Source organism: Desmodus rotundus, chromosome 1 (assembly GCF_022682495.2).
Source record: "Desmodus rotundus isolate HL8 chromosome 1, HLdesRot8A.1, whole genome shotgun sequence".
Classification (NCBI taxonomy): Eukaryota; Metazoa; Chordata; class Mammalia; order Chiroptera; family Phyllostomidae; genus Desmodus; species Desmodus rotundus.
This window is the reverse complement of record NC_071387.1, coordinates 130608822-130633625: the sequence shown is the minus strand read 5'-3', so window position 1 is coordinate 130633625 and position 24804 is coordinate 130608822. Positions and strand designations below refer to the sequence as shown.

At 40.2% G+C, this 24804-nt stretch overlaps 2 pseudogenes; one reads left to right on the top strand and one right to left on the bottom strand.

Moving 5' to 3' along the window:
* Positions 1-211: 211 nt before the first annotated feature.
* LOC112314722 (polyglutamylase complex subunit TTLL1 pseudogene) lies at positions 212-3233 on the bottom strand (annotated as a pseudogene).
* A 9198-nt stretch (positions 3234-12431) lies between these two features.
* Positions 12432-13311, top strand: LOC112314723 (small ribosomal subunit protein uS2-like; annotated as a pseudogene).
* Positions 13312-24804: the final 11493 nt, after the last annotated feature.

Sequence of the window (24804 nt, the reverse complement as noted above, 5' to 3'; positions counted from 1 at the left end):
CCTGGATGGGCTTGGTGCTTTACCTCTGTGTACTCAACTGAAAAAATAAATGTTATCTAACTGAAAAAATAATTAAGAAAAAATAAAGCACTTAGCAAAACCCTAAAAGGTAGTGTTTTATACTCCCCCATCCCAAAGAAGTGTCTCTGTTTATTTGCCAGGCTTAGGAAAGGAAAAAAATCCTAGAAAAAGGATGTGCCAAAACAGGTCTTCAGTGAGGGCCTGCGTGCGGTGTGGTTCCAGCAGGGTCCCGGTTGGAGTCTTGCCCTTGGTGCTGGTGGCCGTTTTCAGGTTGCGAGCAGGGTTTCCTCCAGTCTCTTTCCTGGTCCCCTTTGGTCCCTAGCTTCTGGCCCAAATGACCTCTCCCCTCTCGGTCAGCCCCGTCACCCTGCTCCAGCTCTTCATCACACAGGATTTCATAGTTGTTAAGAACTTCCTTTGGGGGGAACTCGTTCTGTTACAGTCTGGAATTTCTCTGTTAGGAACCACAGAGTTGAAGGGCCATTAATCACATCATATACTTCAGGGCCCGATCGTTGGCAGCACTGGAGGTGAGAGATGGGACACGTTTGCCTCCATCAGCCAGGGCTTCAGCCTGTCATCTATGTGATGTAGTCTCAGCCCTCGAAGCGTGCTTGTCTTTGTTCATCACCGGTGCCGGGGCCCTCGCGGTCTGCACGGCGATCCAGTGGATGCCAGCGACCCCCTTGCCGGTCACCTTCTTGCCTTGGGTCCTCTCCAAGTACAGCCGCAGGTTGTTCACTGTCCCCTTGCCCCGGGGGATGTGAGTGTCGTCCTCCCCGTGTTTCAGCGTGGCAACGTGGTGGGGTGAGCAAACGAGTTGTCCAGCTCCCTGGTACTGGGGCTGTACGTCACTGTGCAGAAGCAGCAGAGCCCGAGCTTATGCAGGTAACAGCACAGCGTGTGGTACATACACACTGGGACATATAGGCTCCCGTCGAACTTCCTCCACTGATTAATAACGGGTTGTCGATACACAGAGAGATCACGTAGGCTTCCTCCGTGGATTGAGAAAAAAGTGAAGATGTTTTGCTGTCCTGGCATCACTTTTTGATTTCCTAGAACTTGTTGATTAGAAAGATACTTTTGTCCTGGGCTTTACCACAAGGTTTCCTGATCCAGGTGCTGAAGGGTCTTTTCCCGAACTCCACCAACAGGTTGTAGTCAGCCAGCAGGGTGTAAGTGACCCCTGGGACAAAGTACAGGTAGAAGCATCTTCCATTCTCATCTTTTTCTGCCAGAGGACTCCCTTCTTTCTCCAGCTCTTTTCTGTACCTGTTAGCATTCTTCACCGTTAGATCCTTCTGAGTCAGTTCATAGTGGTTCAGACAACGGTTGGCTATTTGGTCATCTGAGAGCCGATAGTCTGTTTGGACTCTGAAGAATTTTTGGATGGTTTGCAGCCTTATCCAGTAAAAATTCCAATCTTCTTCCTTCTTCCTTCCTCCTTCTTCCTTCTCCTTCTCCTTCTTCTGGTCACCTGGACCCATGTGCTCTTTTGAAAATTATTTATCAGCACTGACTTCTCAATATCAGTGACCCATTTCATTTTTCCTGCGATAATCCATAGGCACTTATGAAACCAACAGGAATGTCCAATTTCTGTTCAGCTTCACTGATGTCAGGTCATTTTTCTGTCACTCCCTCATGGCCACCCTGCATGATCTGGGTCCCCATCAGTTCTTGGGCTTTATCTCCCAGCAGCCCTCCCACCACCACCCTGGTCCAGCCCCAAGCCTTCCTTGTGTTTTCTACTTTTTAAAGCCTCTTTCTTTCTCTCTTTTTCCATTCCTTTTTATTCTCTCTTAATGATAGGTTTTAATATATTTACTCTGGGAATTCTGCTAACATTAATTTTCAGCACCATATAACCAACTGATTTACAATAAGTATTTGCTAATGATAACACTTTAAAGTATTTTCTCTAGTGATGGTACTAGTGAACTTTCTGCATACATTTGCACAATTGCTCATTTGCTTTAATGTCTTTGACCAATTATAGTTCCCTGTTAATTGGATACAAGCCGCGGATGGACATATAACCAAATTACCTGGGCCAAATTCTGATAATCCGATATTATACAGGGAGCTTCATAGAAATGCTATTTCTGGGTTTGCAGTCTCAGCACTCCAGAGATTCCATACATAAATGGTGTCCTACCATAACTCATGATATAGACAAATTTGCAGCAAGCATGCCTTAATACTTATTTGACTTGTTTCCCTTTCAGAAGCACTACAAAGCTTGAGTTCATTTACGAGGCCTTAATCGATTTCTTTGCAGGGAAAAATCTTCTCTAGGATATACCTGATGGAATCCAAACGGAGACCCTGCAGGAGACCTAACGCTTTTACATAGGAGTGCATTAGGTATTTGTTTCGGAGGACCACTGCAAGAAAACAAGTACCTTTGTTTCACAGAAACATCTTGAACTACTTTACTGTGCTTTTGGGTCAGGAACACTCCAAACATATTTCATCAAATAACTCTTTCTTCAACTTTGAAACCCATGTGGATAGGCAGGGAAAAAACCAATCTCCATGTTTCTAATTAATTTACACTTGGATCATCAGAATGTTGTTTTCTAAGAGCTGTTTGATGTGTAAGACCCCTTATGAGCCTTTCAAATATGGTTTCTAAGCATTTTTCCTTTGAACCGTAAAAGTCACTTTTTTGCCCCTGAAGCAAATGGAATTCAATTCTCAAAAGGCTCGATTTGGTTCAAAAAAATTGTCAGACTCATACAATCTGACAGAACACATTCTCTCACTTAAATGAATTAACCCATTCAGTGGGAACTAGGAATTAAAGGGCATTTTATGTCATAGGCAAAGGTTTACTTAAAATAGCTCTCGTGTTAATAAATTTTTGTTTATTTAGCAATGCTCTCAGATAAAATAACATTAGAAAAATTCATGTGAATGAAACTGCATACTGCTGCAGGAAAATGCACAAGAATTAAAAATTGTGTCTGAAAAATACACATTGGCCATTGCAACATGTGAGCAAAGGGTTTTAAGTATTATCTCCCTGGTTTCAGTCCTGAAGTCAACGCTACACACAGGAGACTCATACACAGATTGACATCACCCGATATTGCTTCTTTTACCTTCTGTACACTGGTCTTAAAAGCGGTGATTACTACAGTGAAATACAGTGGCAGATCCGAAGCACATCCATTGACAGATGTCCCAGGCCTGTCATATGTCATTATACTTACAGAGTCCAGTGTGGATGAGTTTTATATTTTCATCTAAATCTCTTTCTTGATATTAATCTCACAAGTACATTTTTGCTTTTTATCTGATAGCCACTTAGTTTGAAATATCCACATTGATTTTCAAATTCATTGTGTCATAATTGCCTGACTTAGTTTTTACTGATTCATTGTAGTAAAAATTTTGTTTAGGGCTGTCCATCAACTCACATTCTACAGAAACAAGTTCTTGAAGGTTCCTTTAACTGTCTTCTCTGTTCAACATGTAAGAACCCTTACATATGAGGGGAAACCTCAAAAAAACAGAATTATATTCTGGAGAGCAGGCCCCTTGCAGCACAGGGTTCTCCCGCTAGGTGAGTGTTCTAGGAACCCAGGTGGTGTACCAGCTGGTGTTGTTGTGAGAGGCTGCATTGGGGTTCAGGGAATTTTTTGAAGAATTTTTCAATGCATTTGCCCATTTCATGATGGGTGATTTATGAGCGCACATGCCCACACCACACTGAGTGTTAGGCAGTTTTTGAGCAAAGCCAGCATAAACCCCATGCTCCACCCTTCCTATTCACCCAATCTTACCCCGAGCAACTTTCTTTTTTGTTTCCCTGGATGAAGAAAGCCCTCCTCAAAGGGAAACGTTTTGCTGATGTGGAAGAGGTGAAACAAAACACGGCAGAAGCATGAAAAGGCATTAAAATTGAGGAGTTCAAAAACTGTTTTGTGCAGTGGAAAAGACATCTTGATAAGTGTATTGAGTCACATGGAGGGGACTTTGATGGTGACTGATGTTTAAACATGTAAGAATAAATACACAATTTTTAATAAATAAATATTGATTTTGGGGGCCCCCTTCATGTGCCCTTGTGGTTTCTTCTACTGTTTATACCCAAATTTCTTCCTCAATTCAGGCACACACTTATTCATCATCCCTTTTTAACTATGGTTAATGCTTACTTATTTAGATTTTTTAGCTTCCTGAAAGACAACTTTAGTTTGCAGAGAAGAATATACAGAGGATTTTGCATCATCACTACTGAATTTCTTGTGTGGTTATATGCTCTTATGATGCTATAGCCAAATAACAGACCCCCCAGAGTGCATACAAGCCATGTAAATACTATAAAGTCAGATTGCCAGGACAGCTCTCTTTTAGTCTTCTTGAGCACAATTGTGGTTGGAGATAACATTAAAAACAAGGCCATTTGATCATAATATAAAAACAAATGTGAATCTCATAGAATTAAAAATGGTGTTGTATAGAAGCAGGTATTGTATAACTTTCTGAAACTTTTTAAATATATTAGTTAGAACAGAACCTATTTCATAGGTTAGATTCAGAAACACTTTCATGGAGCTAACACCCCTGATATCAGTATACACATGAATATTTTAATATGGAGAGTCCACTGAGTCAATTACTGTCCGTATCACTGAGGCACTGGGTGCTCATTGCATCCATGCATCTCTCTGTGGGGAGACTCAGCGAGTTTGGACAATATGTGCACCCGCCTTCAGTGAGTTTATGATTCATCATTAGCCAAACTCCCAAATCCCATGTTATATCTATAATGGACTGTGGAGCCATAATTCCCAATTTTATCTTTAGTGTTTAGTGCCTTGTATTTAAAATGAAGTTGAAAAAGCCTTTGCAACAACCCTCAAAATAAGTTACTTAATTTAAGGGTCTCATTAGCATATCTCTCAATGAAAGAGCTTATTCTAAGAGAGCACTTTTTAAAAACATTATCACCATCTCCCCACCCTTGTCCACCCGTCCACCCCCACACCACCAGGAGACTTATTTTCAGGCGGCATCTCTAGTGTAAGATGAAGTGGCTGTGGACATTTTTGTCACAAGCCAGAAGGGACATTTAAATAGAGCAGTACATATATATTTTGTAGCCTTATTCCCTGAAGAGCCATAGAAACAGCTAAAGCTTACTTTCCATTGATGGTAAATCACTGTTGGGAACCACTCGGGTTCACTAGTGGATTATAAACACATTAGTTAGGACCAATTCTCCTGTAGGATAAAATTTAAGGTATTATCAAAGAACAAGGAGGTGATAAGTGATAACCTTCCAGTCGATCCAGTTTATTACAGTTAGAGTTGGGATGGATTGGGCCTTGGGGAGAGGGTGAGAGAAAGAAGGGAAGGGAAGGGAAAGTGGAAAAAGGGAACCTTCCAGCACTTGATAGTAAAAAGAAAGCAAATTTTTTAGCTTTCAAAAATGATTTTATAGATGTCTACTTACTCGTTTGAGTTGTCATTATGTTTAAATGGGGTAAGAATTCTACCAAAATAAGTTCTAAATCATTCCTAATGCAAATATCAACCCTCTCAGTAACTACAATTAAACATACAAGAAATTGAATCATGCTGTTGTGAGATTAGCATCCTCTTTAACAGGTTAATAATCTCTTTTTAATTTAATTTTTAATTTTTAAATTGAATTTATTGGGTGACATTGATTAATAAAGTTATATAGGTTTCAGGTGTGTAATGTATAAACCATCAGCTGTGTATTGTATTGTGTGTTTACCACCCCTAGTCAAGTCTCCTTGCTTAATAATCTTGCTTATAAGTAGAAATAATTAATCCAGACAAGAATTCTGCCTTCTAATTTTGCTATTGAAGTGTAGGTAAGATTTCCCAAGGACAAAAATTCGTCACATAAACTTATTTGAATGATGAAGAGCTGTGGTCGCACAACGTACATTTAGTGTAGCAAGTATAATGCATCTGCTATATTTTCCTTTCTTTGAACTCAAGGTGGGTGGGAGGACTGTTATTGGAACAACATGCTTTCATTCAAGTCAGCAGTGACTTTTGGAAGATGTAGTCAGGTCTGGGAGACTTCTCTCAAATTGCCAGACAGCTGTCCTATCGTGAAGAACCATTCATATGTTTCTGTGGGTCAGGTGCCATTCTTAATAAGACAATCACCTATGTGCTCCAGTTTAAAAACCCTCTCAAAATATTAGTTTGTCATTGTTTTAGGTGTAAAAGTTTGACATCCTAAAGCACAGTACACCAAAGTTTAAGATGGGAATATTTTAAATATAGCTATGTTTTTGAATTTTCATAGCATGATGCTTTTTATTTTTTAACAGAAAAGAACAAATATTTTTAATATTTTGTTTTTACCAAGGGAAAACTATTCTAAAAGAGAGAGGGCAGTTTGATGTCTACAATTGAAAGGGTAAATTACCGCTTTATCATGGAAGTGTCTTTGTGGGTTGGAAGTGAAAAATATTTTTAATTTAAAAGTGAATTTGGAGATCTGAGCATGCTCACTGTACATCAGTTTAAAATTATTAGTTTGATTTAATAGAGTGAATCTTCTCAGGCTGAGGAGTGCTTCACTGTGCACTGCATACGCTCAGATGTTAGACCCCAATCGCTTCCCAGCTGAAGAGCTTATAAAAAAATGTGAAGTGCTCTAATAATTTTAAATTACTCTATATTGCACATTTTCAGGTCTCTGATCACCTCCAAATTCAAGTGCTTATAAAACTGCTCCCATAATTTTAAATTGCTATGTGCACAGTGATTTAAAATTGTGAGAATGCTTCAAAGTTTTTTAATAAGTGCTTTAATTTAGAAGTGAGTTGAGCAATACTCCAGTATAACTTCAAGAAATTATTAAACTGATGTAATAACTTATCCTTTGGAAAAAAATTACATTATGTATAAAAAGGCGAGGCTCCCAGGGACTATATATGAAGATGAAGGTAACAAATGCTCAGGAGCGACCAGTAAAGGAAGTGGGATAATAGGGTCCTGGAGATGGGGTGGTTCCCTTCACTTTGCTCACTGCTTGCTCGAGGCTACAGTTCTTGAAACTCTACCAGGTATTTCAATTCCTTTAGTGTCAAAAAAAAAAAACCCAAAAAACCTGCCTTTAGAGAACTTCAGTTTAGATTCTCAGAATTTTCAGATGTCAAGAAATTTCCCCAGAAATTATGGAAAAATGGCATTGTTAGATGAAATAAATATATCTGAGAAAAAAGGGAGGAAAGAAGAGAGCGGGGGTGGGGTAAGGAGGAGGAAGGGACAGAGAAGGAGAGGGAAGGGGAGGGGAGGAGAGTGGAAAGGTGGGAAGGCTGAGTTTCCTGTGGAAGAGGTCCACCCCCATTTGTTAGTCAGGTGTCTTCTGGCCATTCCTGACTAATTTCTCATGTTTCCAAGGTAGATAGGGAATGTTTTAAACTGTACTTATAAATAACATGGATTTGTTTTCATTAGGAAGAGAATCCTTTTCATAAGCCAATGGTTTTGTTTGCTGTGGGGAAGCACTTCAATTTTATTTTCTGATTGTCCAACATTATTATTACAATGTGCCAGTTAACTTGACTTTAAACATGCTACCACCCTACAAGTTAGCACTCTCCTACGTATTTGGGAGATTAAATATCTTGTACTGTGCCAGCTTCCAGCACCTTGTTTTCTACCTTTTCCAGCTTATTGTTGATGCTGTTCAGGTCAACATGGTGGTATTCTTTGATTGAGTCACTTGGTCTCTCTGACTGTACTACCCACTGTATCTAAAATACCAAACTGTTAGCAGGGACATGAGGCACCTAATATATTTACCTAGAATTTTACACTGTCTCTGATTAATAACACTAAATTGAGCCCTGGCTGGTGTGGCTCAGTGGCTTGAGTGCCGGCCTGGGAACCAAAGGGTCACTGGTTCAATTCCCAGTCAGGGCACATGCCTGGGTTTTGGGCCAGGTCCCCAGTGAGTGGCACAGAAGAGGCAACCACACATTGATGTTTCTCTCCCTTTCTCCCTCCCTTACCCTCTCTCTAAAAATAAATAAGTAAATATTATATAAATAGTTAAAACCCCACTAAATTGAAATACATAAAAGATAAAATGTTCTTTTTCAAATGGTTGAAGTTTTGGGACATATATGTACTGTGATTCTTTGTACATTTCCAAACCACAACCTTACTTCTAAGGAAAAGACATTTGCATTCTATTAAGTTGCAGATGAAATAAAGGAAAATTGCCTGTGTGTTTCAGCACTCCATGTTTCAATGTGGGAAATTATATACATCATTGGATTCTGAAGTATAATCAATGGGCGAATGTTAGTTGTTACGAACATTGCTACAAGCAATGCCATGGCCCAAAACATTTGAAAGAGTTATTCTTATATCAGTTTTGGCTTCTATAAATATTCTTTGAAAATAGCTGTATCTTACTGTATTTTCTGGATATAGAGGATTCATTTCTCTAATGTAATTTCTGTAATGCCAGGGAAAAAATACTTTCCGAAATGTAATACCAGGTACATATACAAAGTAACGAACAGAAAGATATATGTGAGATCTTAAAAAGAAAGTGACTTTTCTTAGGACAGGTCATTATTTGTCCCGTGTCGCCATTTTCTAGAGCTTTTCTAGCATTGCCAAGACTAATTATATTCTGAGTCCCCAGTAGAACACCCATTAGTGGCCGGGGAGCAGGGGCTACCGGGACCATGAAGCCTCGTGGGGGGACAGGGGTTGTTGGGTTCCATGAAAGTCATTGGTTTGCTTTCACTGCCAGAGTCGGGTTATAATTTCAGGGCAGAATTATCTCATTGTTTTCTACCTAACAGGATTTGTTTTTACTTCTCAAATCTCCAGAGAGACTCATGTAAAAAAACCCCTCCCTACTGGTTTTGTTCTTACTGAGGATACAGAGACAGTGGGGTGGGAAGGACTGAGTTTTTGTTTTGTTTTGTTTTGTTTTCTCAGTCAATTCTGGGCAGTGAATATGATGTGTTTTTCTTACAGCTGTGAATGGAAGACTATCCCTTTACCTGCCCAGCAAAATCAATATCCTCATTTCCTTTCCATCTGCCTAGACCAAGATAATTAGGCTCTTTACTTTGTTTTGTATATAATGAAAGAGGCGAGTAGTGCTAGGAAGGAAAAAGGCTCTCTCCCAGTGGTAAATGTATTGACATTTGCAGACACCGACAGAGCACAACATGGAGAGAGAGTAATGAGAAATTTGACTGCTTTTCCCGCTTTCTCTGCTTCCTGCTTTCGAGCTGCTGCATCCCACAGTGAATTATTAGCTACAAAGAGAAGGAACTGCTTAGGGACTGACAATTGAGAGCATTTACAATTAGCTGAATTGATTAACCTTTACAAATGCTGTTACTTTATGAGGTGTTTTTCTCAGCCCTGGTTGAACAGTACGCCTTATTGATTCAACATACTCCTTTACGGAGCCCTGATTTGTCTGTAACTCCTGCAGTCATAATGCCTGCCTTGCTCATCGCATCTGCCTGTTCCCAGGAAAACTTGACACAGAGGACTGATCGACATTATGTAAGTGGCATCTGTGTCTCCCTCCTGGAAGGGTGATCAGCTAGGAGAAGGCAGGGTGCCGACCTGCCTCCCTGCATCCCCATGTCCAGGCTGCACCCTGAGGATGCCAACCTCTCACTGCCCCTCAGCTCACAGCCCCTCAGCTCACAGCCCCACTCCATCAGCAACCTGTGACAGGAGAAGAGTCACAGGTAGTACTCTGAGGTTTCCACTTCCTCTGAATTCCCTACTAATATTTTTAGGTTTCCTGAAATAATTTGAATTATGTGTGTGTATATATAAGAGAAGAAGTGGTGGGAAATTGTCAAAAAATTAGAATTGTATATAGCTTAATGTTTTAAAAGATTATAGAATGACTTTGAGTGCTACGTTGGCTAGCGAAGCCAAATTTGATGACAGAAGGCATTTTCTTTTAATCAATTTCATTTAAAGAAGCTCTGCTCTCAGGAATAATAAATGTCACCCAGAAATGGCTGCCTTCCATCCCTCATGTCCCATAAAACTATATGAATACAAAGTAAATACTGTTTGGGTTTTTCCTTCTCTACTTCTTTTCTCTTATCTTTCCTTTATTTTTCATTTCAAGGGGTAAATTTTTGTGACCTTAAAGATAAAACAAACAAACCGCTTGCAAGACTACAGAATACACGCACCAGCCCTTCCCACCAGTGTTCCTACAGCCCGTCCTGCACTCGAGACTGGGGACGTGACCCGTGCAGCCCAGTGCAGAAGGAGGGGCAGGGCCCCTTGCATGGAAACCATTGCAGACATCTAACCATCCACAGCACGGCCGTACACCAAACTTAGCTCTTTCACCACGCGTCCTGGCGTGACTGCACAGGTCACTGCCCAGGAGGGAGGTCCTGCTTTCCTTCAGGGCACTGCATTTTGTAAAGAGATTGAGGGAAGCGTGGGCCTGAGATGGTGGTGTTTGCTTTCTTTCCCCACTTGAATTTGAACTTCCCTAATGTGAGACTGGTTTATTTTGGATCATACTGAATTGCGTCTGTCCGTTTGTTTATATTTGAACTGCTGCTTGGTTGGGTCTGAACTGAGAGCATGTCCCTTATACACACCTTCTGTGTGGCGAGGGAACCCCAACCAAACCCTGGTGACTTGAAACACTTGTATCCATGCCAAAGTACTGAGACTGCCATGTTTGTTGCTTTGTGCATCCAGTAACCACTGAAGAAAGTTTGTTTTGCTTTTTGTGATGAAACTAAGTATTTGTCTTGATGCACATGCAAATATATGTGCATTTATTCTGGTATAATATATGTACATATTCAAATGAACAGGGGTTTTTTGTACATATATGTGCATAACAGAATTGAGTTTCTGGCATTCCAAGACACAGAGGAACAGTGATGAAGGACAGCCATTTTTTAAAATGAAGAATTGATGCATTTTTAAAGAAAAAAAAATCAGGGAGCTGCTCTAACAAAGTCTACAGCTTTCACAGCATGATAAACAAATTAGAAAACAGCAGATGCAGCACAAATTAAGATGTATTTAGCACAGCAGCCCATCAGATGTGTGACCGTCTTTTGTAACTCAGCCTGGCGAGGTTGATGCATTGCTCTTCAGACAGCTGATAATGAACCCTCCTAGCAATTAGAAGTGGAAGTTCTGAGGAGTCAAGATTGTGCTATTCCCAGTGGGCCAAAAAGAGAGAGAGAGAAAAAAAAAGCCCCGCTATATGAAACTTCCTTATATGCTTGCAAAACAAAGAGTTTCAATTTATATACTGATGTGTTTGAATTTCTCTTTGCCTTTTAAAAATTCCTGCTTCATTTTAATTACCAGCCGATTCTAAAGTGTCATTAAGTAAGTATGAATTCTGTTGCAGTTACACACGTTTTATGGCCAGTACAATGTCTTTTCTTTATGGGATGCATTATTTAGTAATCTTACATTAAGACAATAACTTCAATCATTGTGCCTTCAAATAGCAATCAGCATGGTAATGACTTTGCCTAGCTGCTCCTCGACTCTTTCTATCACTATGTTTTCTCTTTAATACTAGAGCATAATTTTTACTTCTATGCAGAGAGTGTGTCCCTGGCCCTCCCCCCCCAATTTGTTTTCTGAGAGTGGAAGCACTTTTGCTGGAGGTGGCACAGCATTAAAGTCCGTCTAATAGGCCGAATTCTATCCTAATCCAGTACCAAAGCTAATAATGAACGGTTAGTGTTTGCTACCCACCTCCCAATATTTGATTTGTTCAAATATTTGATTTGATTTGATCTATTTGAGTCTATTTTTCCTTCCAGGAGGAAGACGTGCCTGGTAGTCACTCTGCAGAATAAGCAACAGTCCAGCATTTTGTTAAGAACAGGTTTTGACAAATTCAGAGAGCTTCAAAGAACTCAAGGGAAAATATGCCAAACAATGCAAAGGAAGAAAAACAGTAGCAAATAAGGAAAGGAAACTAATCAGCGTATTCTGTCTAGGAAAGAGAGATCTAACAGGTGATTTAAAATGTGATCCCTCTATGTGAAAAATCTTAGGTGATTTTCACGTTCAGGTCTTTAAGTCAGTGTCATGGACACATCCGTTCCTATTGAGTTTGTTTCCTGCTCTGTTGTTGCAATCTCTGTCTTTAATCCCAGGCCCCCAAGAGTAACCTCCCAGGGTCACTTCTATTAAGTGAAGTTTAGGAGAGCAAGAAGGTGAATAGAAACATTGTACTCACATTTCTAAAACAAATACAAATGTTCAAGTGCAAGGGCTGATGGACCATATTGTGAACACAAGGACAGAATTCACTTCACAAAGTGGCCGCCTTCCTGGGCTACCCGGAGAGGGGTCCAAACACCATTGTCCTTGCGTCCCAGGTAACTCAAAGGGAAACTTTCACCATGTCCAGAGCACTTGATGTCTTGCAGATGACGGAGGAGGATGTCCTCAAATCCCATAGAGCAGGAATCCACCTGGGTAGCACCAACTATGATTTCCAATGGGACGGTTCATCTACAAGAGGAGAAGTGGTGGCGTTTGCACCATAAATCTGAAGAGAACGTGGGAGTAGTTTCTGCTGGTGGCTCGTTCTGTGGCTGCCATTGACAACTCCCTGATGTCAGTGTCACATCCTCCAGGAACACTGGCCAGTGGGCTGTCCTAAAGGTTGCTGCTGCCACTGGAGCCACTCCTGTTGCTGGCCACTTCACTCCTGGAACCTTCCCTAACCAGATCCAGGCTGTCTTCAGGCAGCTGCGACTTCTGGGGTTAATGATCTCAAGGCTGACCAGCAGCCGCTCCCGGAGGTACCCTATGTTAACCTGCCTACATCGCTGTGTGTAACAGACTCTCTTCCATGCCATGTAGACATTTGCACCTGGTACAATGTGAGGGCGCTCACTCTGCAAGACTGATGTGCTGGTTGCCACCTGGGAAGTTCTGCGCCTGTGTGGCGTTCTTGCCTGTGAACACCTGTGGGCAGTCACACCTGAACTCTGCTTTAGAGAGATCCTGAGGAGATTGGAAAGGAAGAGCAGGCCGCTGCAGGAGAAGCATTGACCTGGAAGGAACTTTGGGGTGAATGGACTGCTCCAGCTCGCGAACTGACTGCCACTCAACCCGAGGTTGCAGACGGGTCTGAAGGTGGGCAGGTGCGCTTTGTGCCTACTCACCAGTTTCCTGCTTGCTGACTGGAGCGCTCACCCGGCCACTGAGGACTGAACAGCAGCTACCACGGCCGAGGCTCCCGAACAGGTAGGAACCACCACTGAGTGGTCTTAAGCTGTTCTTCCTTACACTCTCAAACAGAAAGCGAAGCAGAGAGGATTAGAAATCATGCGGTCAAGACGAGAAGCCATGAACTTTCAGGCCTGCAGATGTTTTACGTGTTTATTTTTTAATGTTTAAACATGAATGCAACATTTTTAAAATCAGAGATTTTCACGCAAAGACTAAGATGTCAGGTTTTTGATAAATCGGCTGGCCACGAGCCTGCATGTCTACATGGTCACAGTTGGCTTCAGGTGGGCCAGCGGGCTCCAGGTTCCCATAGTCCCCCACCATCCATCGCCTCTCCCACGGAAGTCTTATGTGAGCTGCTACTTCTTACGCTGTTTGCACTGCTGGTTCTCTCAGTCCCAAGGAACTTATCCAACTCAACTGATTTCCTTTTTCATGTTTCCTGTCCAGCCTTTCTAGGTGTTTATGCCTATGGGCCCAACTGCTCTGAGTATCTTCATTTATGAAATCAGATGTATCTGATTTCAGAAATCAGATGTATCTGATTTCATTTATGAAATCACATGTAGGTGATGTATTTTTCAAATCGAACATCCTATGATTCTATTTTCTATTTCTATTAATAAAGTAGACATAAGGGAAAAATGGATTAACTAGCATAAAGTGAGAAAGAACTGCTAGAAGATAATGTCAAAGAAACATTGTGCCCTTTTTCCTGATGGACATCTTGAATTCTCTTTAACTTTAATGTAAAGAATGATAATCTCTTACATCTGTATAATGCCTTAGTCCTTTTAAAAGTGCTGTCACATAAAAGAACTACTTTGAGCCAATTTTATGAGGATTTTTTTTTTTAAAGAAAGGACATGGATGATAGGTAATAGATAATTCCATCTAGGAGGAATTCCATTGTGGGTGTGAGGGGTAAATTAAGGGCCTTCTCATAGTTTCTTTTGTCTGTATAGTTCTATTTTTCATCAAAGCTATGACCTTTTCTATTGGAATGAGAGAGTAATAAATACACTGCAAAGGAATGAAGCTTTTAGAACATGTTGGCTCCTTACAAAGATGGTTTAACCCAGGTTCCCTTATTATACTTATTCATGAGGCAGGTGGTATTAGGAATCATCAGGCTTGTTACAACTATTTTTATTTCAGAATTGTAAATCTAAAACACACCATGATGTTTAGAAATGGATGGAAAGCATTTGGTAATTTCTGTGAAGTCAGGCTTCTGGTAAGCACCACCATGCGTACAGACGTCACTGGGCAAACTTCTCTTTTCCCCATTTCCAGCTTCATTTGGATTGTAGGGACAATGCTGTGGAGTTCAGTATTCAAATCTGAGAGGTGGCTGTGGTGCCTGAGAAGGAGCACAAGCCTTAGCCTTCAGAAGCCTGTGATGAGGGCTTGTTACTGACCCTTTGTATGACCTTGGCTTGTCCATTAGCGAAGAAGATTACTTTGGCAGAGACCAGCTTCCCTTGTGAGCTGGACACATGGACCCCTGAATGGGCACACTGAGTGGCTTCCACTCCTGCCTCCCCATGACAGTGGTAACTTCTATTCTGAAAACTGTGTAAAGACAGTGAGTGTTTTACAACTTCCCTGAGGGGGAGTGTTTGGTTACAATTGCTGAGACCCCTTTCAGAATCAATATTCAATAGTATTGGAGCTTCCAGGAAGTTGCTTGTATCAGGTGGTGGTAGTTAGATTGAAAGGTAATCTGGAATGGAGTTATGAGATAGTGAATTTATTGGCTCCCTTTTCCCCTTTGTATCTTCCCCTCCTATGGTTCTCATATCTCATTGTCCAAAGTCCTTTGATCACCCAAATCTTGAAACTGTATCTCCTTGAACTAGTCTTCTCCAGATCCCAGCCCATTTGCTTCTTCCAACAATATCGGGAAGTCCCAGTTTAGTAAGGCCCTGTTTCCTAAGCTGATACAGTAGCTTCCACATAGGTGTTAAGGGAAAACAATGACCTACTATGATTTTCCTCAGCTTAGTTTGCATTCTCTCCAGCAAGGACGTCCACAACCACAGTACACAAACATCATTGCCACTAATGATAGAGTTACAAACACCAGATGTTTGATGGGGTAAATATTTGGGGAAGATTCATCAGTCTTTCCAACAATTAGCATGAGGCTGAGGAAGAAAGTAAAAGTGTAGGGCAGCCCAGAACACTGTAGTATTAATGATATTCCACAATAACCCTTTTAGGCCTCACAGCTGCAGCCTTCTGGAGTGGGACCTTTTAATAAGAAACCTCTTAAGTTTCTTCTTTGATTGTGCATGCATACTACTAGCATTAGAACATTTTATGAATAAAAGCGTTGACCTCTTTTGGGAAGTCCTTCAGTGGAATTTTGGGGAAGGAGGAGAAGAAAATCATCTCAGGGGTGGCTCCATAGGGTAGACTGACAGCAACGCCCAGCCCCAGGGCACTGTTTGACTCAGGAGGAAAGAAGTCCGGCGACAGGGCTGCCACTGCCACCAAACATGGGCAAAGAAGGTGCAGCAGGGTGTGTGGTTTAGGAGCACATTTTTAGGTAAATTATCTTAAGGTGAGCAAAATTTAGTATGTTAAAAGCTACTTATATTCTGAACCTTATTTAACATTCACACTATAGCATTGGACCTTCATTTTCATGCTGTGTAATATTGGTAGTTATCATTTGATATGATAGTTTTAAAATTAAACAAGATTGCCAGCTTAATGAGGCACTCTTACTGCCTTTAATCAGGACTTGAGGAGGATCCTCTCTGGGCAAACACGGTGTGTTTTCAGGTCTCTAAAAAAGAGGAAATCAACATGATTGTTTTGCTGTTTGCTTTCCTTTTTTCCTTCTCATGCTCCCCCACCCCCATCACTTCTTTGGCTTACTTGTTTACCATTATATAATGTCCAATAAAAGGAAACATAAAATGCAGCTTATTTTATTCAAGGCAAAAGATCCTCTGGACATGACATCATTTCCAGCTAAAGGCCAAGTATTATTGTTTCTTTGTTCACCCAGATTATTTTCTGTCTCATGCTCAGTTCATTCTGTGCTTTTGTCTTTCTGTTGAATGTGCTCTCCAAGACCTCTTAGCTAACACAGGCTTTTGACATGTATTTCTATGATTATCAAAGTGTAGTGCCAAGTTGAATAGGCAAACTTGTAACTGAACAATGGCATTTGTAGCGCAGACTTGCTGTTAACAATGCTGTGTGTAGCATGCCTGCCTTCTGAGAAATGCTGTGTTAATTGAACTGGATTTTGCTGGTTAACTGAATGCTGGATTTAGGACTTCAGTCTTTTGGCATTATGGTAATTTTACTCTTTTCTTGCATGTCTAAAGATAGATCTTTTATAATAATTATTTCTAACATTTCCATACATTTTTAGAGTATATAGCATTTTTTACATAAATTATTTCATGTCGTCATCACCACAGCCCTGTAAATTGAATATTTTGTCCCCATTTTATAGATGAAAACCTGAGGCTCAAGAGCAGTATGTCATTTTCTTAACATCAAATACCCAGTTACTGAGGAATCTAATACTTACACATGGCCTTCTAAGTCCAAGCCTGGGGTACTGGGAGACTAAGTTCTTGTGGTTCTTTCCATTTATGTGTCTGTTAATGTTATTTTTCTTCTACTGAAACCTTGATTTTTAAAAATAATTTCCTCTCTGTTCCATGGGAAGCCCCCCTAAAATGTTGAGTGATTTTTTTTCCCACTTGCCCTTCCCAAATGGCCCCTTTCCTGCTGGACAGAAGGAACACATGATCCTCATCCATCTGAATCTCACTGCTGCCCTGTATAGCCACGTGCTCAAAAGCCTTCCTCTGGCCCATAACAAATGGTACTTGCATGCATTCTTTTGAAAGAATACTCATAACAGCAAGACAAAGACACATGTTTAATGGACTGTGGAAGAGGGTGGGGCCTTATTTCATCCCTACCCTTTTATCATACAGTAAATTCAAGTCAGAGCAATATTCCTGACTGAGAATATTCCTCTGAGAAACCATGTGGAAGACACCCAAGGATTTTTTCACATTGGAATGCAGAACGTGGCACTATGCTGGGACTTCCATTGCTCCCTGACTGGAAGGTGCTGTCGAAGGCCTGAGTCCCCATGTGCCACAGGCTGCTCTGCACAGGCTCCCACAAGCTCCCGTGGCACTGAGTGAAGCTCTCAGGCAGAGAGTGTCAGAGACACAGTGCTTCATGGAGGAAGTGTCCATGTTCTGGTGCAACTCTGTCATGTGTGGTCAATTAGTCCCTGAGACCCAACCATCCTGTTCAGCACTGTTACATATCTCCAGTGAATAAACTGGGGGATTATGCCCACCAGACCTCCTGTCTGTTCTGATACAGTCTTTCCTGTAAGTCAGGCCCCCTTGCAGCCGTCTCCGCTGCCCCAGCACCAAGGAATGACACAGAGCACATACCGATATGATGCACTGCTAAACACAATTTAATTCACACAATTATGCACTCAGGATTGAAAATGAATATGACATCATTAATATCAGTCTACAAGAGGGTAACACACCTGAAAGTCCCAAGAGTCCAAGTCTGGAGGTGGTCGCTTGGATCCGGGAGGCAGTGAGGGACAGTCAGCGTTTTGCAAGGCAGAGTCTCAAGGTGGGAAGTCTGACGATGGCCAGTCACAAGATGCTCTCAAAGTGGACTCGTCCAGCAGAGAAGCTGTGAGGAAGTGCTGCTAAAATCTGAGTTCTTACAGCTCGTCCATGGCTCTTGCTTGGTAGACATCCCTCCTGCGCATGCTGTCTTTGGGAGCGTTCTGCCTTTTTACTGCGTATGTCTCAGAGTTGTTCACATTATTCTGTGTGCTCTAAACGTGGCTCTGCAGTTGCTCTTCACAGACTCACAAGCTGGGGGAAGTGATATGCAGTTGTGTGTGTGTGTGTGTGTGTGTGTGTGTGTGTGTGAGAGAGAGAGAGAGAGCATACATGTGTTCATCACATCTGAGTGAGGTTTTGATGACATTCTCTACTAAGGTGACTAAGATTATGACTATACTAAGATTATGGAGTTAGGGGCTTTATCCAGAAGGGCCAAGGCTCTGCCTTGCCCAACGGTACCCTCATTCCCGAGTTTCTTGATAGAGATATAAAGACAAAGGAGGGTGGTAAACAAGGACTGTAGTGTTGCTTTGTTAGATGGTAGCTTGGTACCCTAGTTCAGAGCTCTCTGAGAAATTGGGCTGGGGCTCACGACTTCACCTTAAGTCCTCAGTGGAAACTCTAACCTTATACCAAAGTCCTACTTTTTAGTCACAGGGCTTGAAAGGATGATTATGGATGACTGAAGAGGATTATAGTCCATCTATATATATGAAGAGATTTATATGAGGAGCAGGTTTCTGTGATGGTGGGGTCGACAAGGCAAGTCTGAAATCCCCAGGTGGGCTGGAGCCCTTCCTCCAGGGCTGGAGCTACAGTCCACAAGCAGAACTCACTCTTCTTCAGGGAAGCCTCGACGCTGTCTTACAGCTTTTCGTCTGATTGAGTTAGGCTTACCCAGATCATTGAGGATGATACCCCTTGCTTAACATCAACTGATTACGCATTTTAATAAGAATACCTGCACAGCAGCACCTAGTTTAGTGTTTGCTTGAATGACAGGGAGCTATGGTTTAGCCAAGTTGATGCCAAGATTACCATCACAGATGACAAGTAAGGAAAGAGACCACCTGGGGCTCACTAAGGTGAGGCAGGGCCTAGCTCTTAGTTTTTCTTATGTTCTGTAAAGAAAGTGCTAGTGAAAGCCATATACGTACACTTCACTTTTACTTGTACTCTAAGATTGTCCATTTGTAAGTGTGGTTCTGTTGGTACGGAATTTATCCAGTTAGACTGGTAGCACCTCCTTTAATTTGGAAGAACTATGTTGGACTGATTAGAAGGTTTTTTTCCATTTGTCTTTCCCAAGGGGGTGCGTGTGTGGGTGTCTTTATTACTTTTAAGCAATTATATACATTCTTTTTAGCAATTAGGTTGAAAAGCCAAACGTATTGGAAATTAGAGATATGGCTTATCCCTCGTCTTCTCAGAGGACCAGTAGGAACACGGAAAGTCCTTTGCTTCCCCATGGTCAGTTGCCTCTCAGGTTACAGCTCTTACACAGTTGGCTGGGATCAGTGGTAAACTGGGCAGCTCTGGTTTGTGCGCAATGCCTGCCTGCTGTTGTACAATAAAGTCTCTAAAATGGTCATATTATTCACATCCACTAAGTCAACTACAAAGTTACACTGTATTTTGATCGAATATTCCCTCTCTGCCCTTCCTGCTTTATACCTAGCACAGTTGAACAGGTCATGCAATGAACAATTTACAATCTTACATTCCTCACTCACTACTAGCAATTTACAAAGTCCTCAAATTTGAACAAGATGAATACAGAATTTTTATTATTCATTTTCCATAAAGGTATTAAAGCCTGCAAATGGAATCATTCATCATGTAGAAATTAAATGTTTAGTAAAGTTCAAACCTGAAAATCTTTTCTGTTAAGTTTCCTCTTCTGTGCAGTTCCAAACCAGGGACAAGTACTTATTCATGTGCCTAATTCATGCCTGAATTGTTTCTTCAGTTATCTGGTAAAATCCTACATTAACTCATTGCTTCCAATTACAGGAACTAAAAAAATACTAAACAGAGAAGCAGATTAAAAAGGAAAAAGTCCACAACCTAATAGCCTACATGATACTACTCAAATACTAAGAAATACTAAGTTTTCTATCATTTTCTGAACTCAGATAACATTTGCAAATAATAGCTTCTATAATAATTTGTCTTTTCATCAGAGTACAAATTCTTTCCCCAAGTATAATTTTATGTTTTTATGGATGTATAAGAGTATAACAATGGAAGGAAATTTTGAAGGCTACACTCTAATACATAGTATTAAATTTCTTCGGTGGGTGTCAGAATGAGACTAGAAATAACACAGAAAAGAAAGCACACCAAAGAGTTTTGGATCATATCCACCTTGATAATGATATTATATTATTAACTGGAGGACACTGTTGATTGAAATTTGTGTACTCAGGGTCCATGAATACCCCCGGAAAGAAGAATATACTTTTAAATTCAATATGTTATTTAATTTAAAATCTTATGTAAAAGTAGAGGAGAGTTGTCAAAACAGAGAAGTAATCCACTATGTCAAATTGGTTTTTCAAGGGAAACAAGGGAACCGGGTGTGAATAAACAAGAGAGGTCTTGGGACCTCCATGTGATTTTCAGCTTTGTGGAAGTTCCTAAAGCAAAACTATCAACTGTTTTTTACCTGGATGCTTTACGATTAAAATGTTTATATGATTAATTGATCAATAATCAGTATAACTTTTATTTTTATTTTTAAGTATGTTTTATTGATTCTGCTATTGCAGTTGTCCCATTTTTTTCTCCCCTTTATTCCTCTCTGCCCTGTACCTATCCTCCCAGCAGCATTCCCCCACCTTAGTTCATGTCCATGGGTTGTACATATAAGTTCTTTGGCTTCTCCACTTCCCATACTATTCTTAACCTCCATCTGTCTATCTTGTACCTACTATTTATGCTTCTTATTCCCTGTACCTTTTCTCTGATTCTGCCCACTGCCCCTCCCTGCTGATAACCCTCCATGTGATCTCCATTTCTGTGATTCTGTTCCTGTTCTAGTTTGCGTAGTTACTATTTTTTTTGGGGGGGGGTTCCTTTGTTAATAGTTGTGTTTGTTGTCATTTTACAGTTCATAGTTTTGATCTTCTCCTTTTTCTTAGATAAGTCCCTTTAACATTTCATATAATAAGGGCTTGGTGATGAAGTCCTTTAACTTGACCTTATCTGAGAAGCACTTTTTGTGCCCATCCATTCTAAATGATAGCTTTGCTGGGTAAAGTAATCTTGCATGTAGGTCCTTGCCTTTCATGACTTTGAATACTTCTTTCCAGCCCCTTCTTGCCTGCAAGGCTTCTTTTGAGAAACCAGCTGATAGTCTTATGGGAAATCCTTTATAGGTAACTGTCTCCTTTTCTCTTGCTGCTTTTAAGATTCTCTCCTTCTGTTTAATCTTGGGTAATGTAATTATGATGTGCCTTGGTGTGTGCTTCCTTGGGTCCAACTTCTTTGGGACTCTCTGAGGTTCGTGGATTTCTGGAAGTCTATCTCTTTTGCCAAATTGGGGAAGTTCTCCTTCATTATTTGTTCAAATAAATTTTCAATTTCTTGCTCTTCCTCTTCTCCTTCTGGCACCCCTATGATTCAGATGTTGGAATGTTTATAGTTGTCCTGGAGGTTCCTTAGCCTCTCCTCATTTTTTTGAACTCTTGCTTCTTCATTCTGTTCTGGCTGAATGTTTATTTTTTCCTTCTGCTCCAAACTGTTGATTTGGGTCCCAGTTTCCTTCCCTTCACTGTTGATTCCCTGTATATTTTTCTTTATTTCACTTTGCATAGCCTTCACTTTTTTCACTATTTTGAAACCATACTCAACCAATTCTGTGAGCATCCTGATTACCAGTGTTTTGAACAATGCAACTGATAGGTTGGCTATCTCTTTATCTCTTAGTTCTTTTTCTGGAGTTTTGATCTGTTCTTTCATTTGGGCCATATTTCTTTGTCTTGGTGTGCCTAGTTATGTTGTAAGGGGCAGAGCCTTAGGTATTCTTCAGGGCGGGGGAACTCACATCACTGTGTTATGGCGCTATATGTGGGGGAGGGGTCAGAGATGGAACAATGCCAGTTGCTTGGTCTCTGCCAGCTTTCAGTCACTTCTCCTGCTACCCAAAAGCAACTTGGGCCCTTTTGATGCTGATTCCCAGGTGGTTGGGTGGGTTTGTGTACATTCTAGGACCCTGTGGGTCTCTCCAATGAACTCTCCTGTGAGGCTGGGAGTTTCTTCCACAGCCACACCCCTCACAGATTTTTACAGGCAGAGGTTTTGAGGTTTTCTTTTCCTGTGCTGGAACCCTGGTTTGTGTGGTCTGTCTCGCTCCCCACAGTTTTATCTGCATGGAAATGTGGGACTGCCAGTTGCCATTTCACCTGCCCAGTCCTCTAGCCACTGCCTTGCCACGTGTCCTCTTTGCCCCACTGCTTGTCTCTGCCCCTTATATCAGTCTGGATGAATGTTTCTTTTTTAAGTCCTTGGTTGTCGGACTTCCGTACAGTTCGATTTTCTGGCAGTTCTGGATGTTTTTTGTTTTTAAATATGTTGTTGTCCTTCTTTTGGTTGTGAGGAGGCAAACTGTATCTACCTAGGCCTCCATCTTGGCTGGAAGTCTAATCAGTATAACTTTTAAACTCTTAGAAATATGTTGTGGTGAATACATTAAACAATGATTTAATCAGAGACCCATTGATGGAAATATCACACACTCTCATAGTTAGTGGAGGTAGTTTGTGTAGGAGACCAGTTGTCCCAGATAGTGGGTAGATTGAAAATTTCATCATGCGGATACTTAATGTTTCCATTAGTGTGTTTGCTTATCATCAGTAGTTTGCCCTGTAGTGCACTTTGTGCTTCTCCATTCAACACAGCTTATTTGTTTGTCCTATAGTATTTTGCTCTTTCGTTTCCAAAGCCTTTCTCGTTCTTTGATGTTCTTAGCCCATATTCATTGTCATATAATTTATTATATTTGGTCATTTATTTTATGTTATATTAGCATTTCTCCACCTGTTTCTTAAGGCAATGCCATTTTTTTACTTCTTAAAACGTGTCAATCTCTGATCATGTAAATAAATGCTCAAATGTGTGTAATTTTTAGTGATTAATATAACCTTTCAGAATCACATATAATAGAGTTACATTGTTTGCTCAGGTTAGGTGTTATAGTTGACACATAAGGTAAAAGTCATTTATAATAAAATTATTTTTGAAAATTCTTTTAAACCACCCTTAAAATGCAGTGTATCTAGTGTTTGTTTGGAATAGACCACTGTTTCTTTGGTTGAGATTAGCCAGTAGTTTAAGGCTTAAGTATTATACATTTTATGTTTGTGTATTCAATACATATAGAATTATATGTAGTATCTATATTATACCTACTACATATGCATATTCAAAAGTAGCTTACTTTATGGGAGACACTCAAGAACTGAGGCCAACTGAGAAAACAATCATGTTTCCTATCTAAAACTCACTCCTGAGCATGTGTCAATGAGTGGAATGGTTGGGAGTCAAACACACTATTTAACTGTCTTTCTGTGTGTGTTTTTCTCATTGATTGTGTTTCTGTCCTCCTATTCTCCTGGATGCATAAAAATGCACATATAACATTCATATAAGGTAATTTACTTAAATGAATTTATGAGTTATGTTATGCATTGAGTTAATTACAATATAAATAGTGAGATTTTTAACTTGGAGATTGCAGAAATTTCAAGCTTATGTTCATATAGATGGAGTTATGAAAACTCAGACACATAATTCTTAATCATCTGCATCAACGTTTATACATGAATATGTGTACTTTTCATGTGATTTTGGGGCCCTGACATATTCAATATTTGATGTGATCATGCAGGAACTACCTCCAAATGAATCTTGGAAAAACATAGATGGATGTTTTTATTTTCTGGAAGGGTTTATAGAATTGATGTTATTTCTTCTTAAATATTTTTGTAGAATTTGCCAGTGACACAATCTGAACCTGACATTTTTTTTTTTGAAGTTTTTAAACTATGAATTCAATTTCTTTAATGGTTTTAGAAATACTTAGGCTGTCTAGTTCATCACAAGTGAATTTTAATAGTTTGTGGTTTTTGGAGAATTGGAACTTTATCTTAGTTGTCAGGTTTATGTGCATAGTGTTGGTTGTAGTATTCACTTGTTATTCTTTTAATGTCTGTGAGATCTGCAATGCTATGCTATCTTTCATTCCTGATATTATTAATTCATGTGTTCTCTCTCTTTTTTTCTTAGTGCTAGAGGTTTATCAATTTTACTGATGTTTTCAAAGAACTGCTCTTTTGGTTTTATGGATATTTACTGTTTTTGTTTTCAAATTTTCATTGCTGCTCTTATTTTTATGTTTTTCTTTCTACTGTTTGATTTGAGTTTATTTATTGTTTTGCTAGTTTTCTGAGGTAGTAATATAGATTATTATTTGAGATATTTCCTATATTCTAGTGCTAGCATTAATTATATAAATTTCATATATGCACTGCTTTAACTTTTTCTAACAAATTTTGATCTTATATTTTCATTATCCTTCAGTTCAAAATATTTTCTGATTGGTCTTGAGACATCAAATTTTTTAAAAAGATTTTATTTATTTATTTTAGAGAGATGGGAAGGGAAGGAGAAAAGGAGAAAAACATCAATGTGTGGTTGCCTCTCACATGCCCCTACTGGGGGCCTGGCCCACAACCCAGGCATGTGCCCTGATTGGGAATCAAACCAGCGACCCTTTGGTTCACAGGCCCTGCTCAATCCACTGAGCTACACCAGCCAGGGCAGACATCAAAATTTTAGGGAATATATATTTGGTAAGATAAAATGTATTTTTATTTTTATTTTTAAG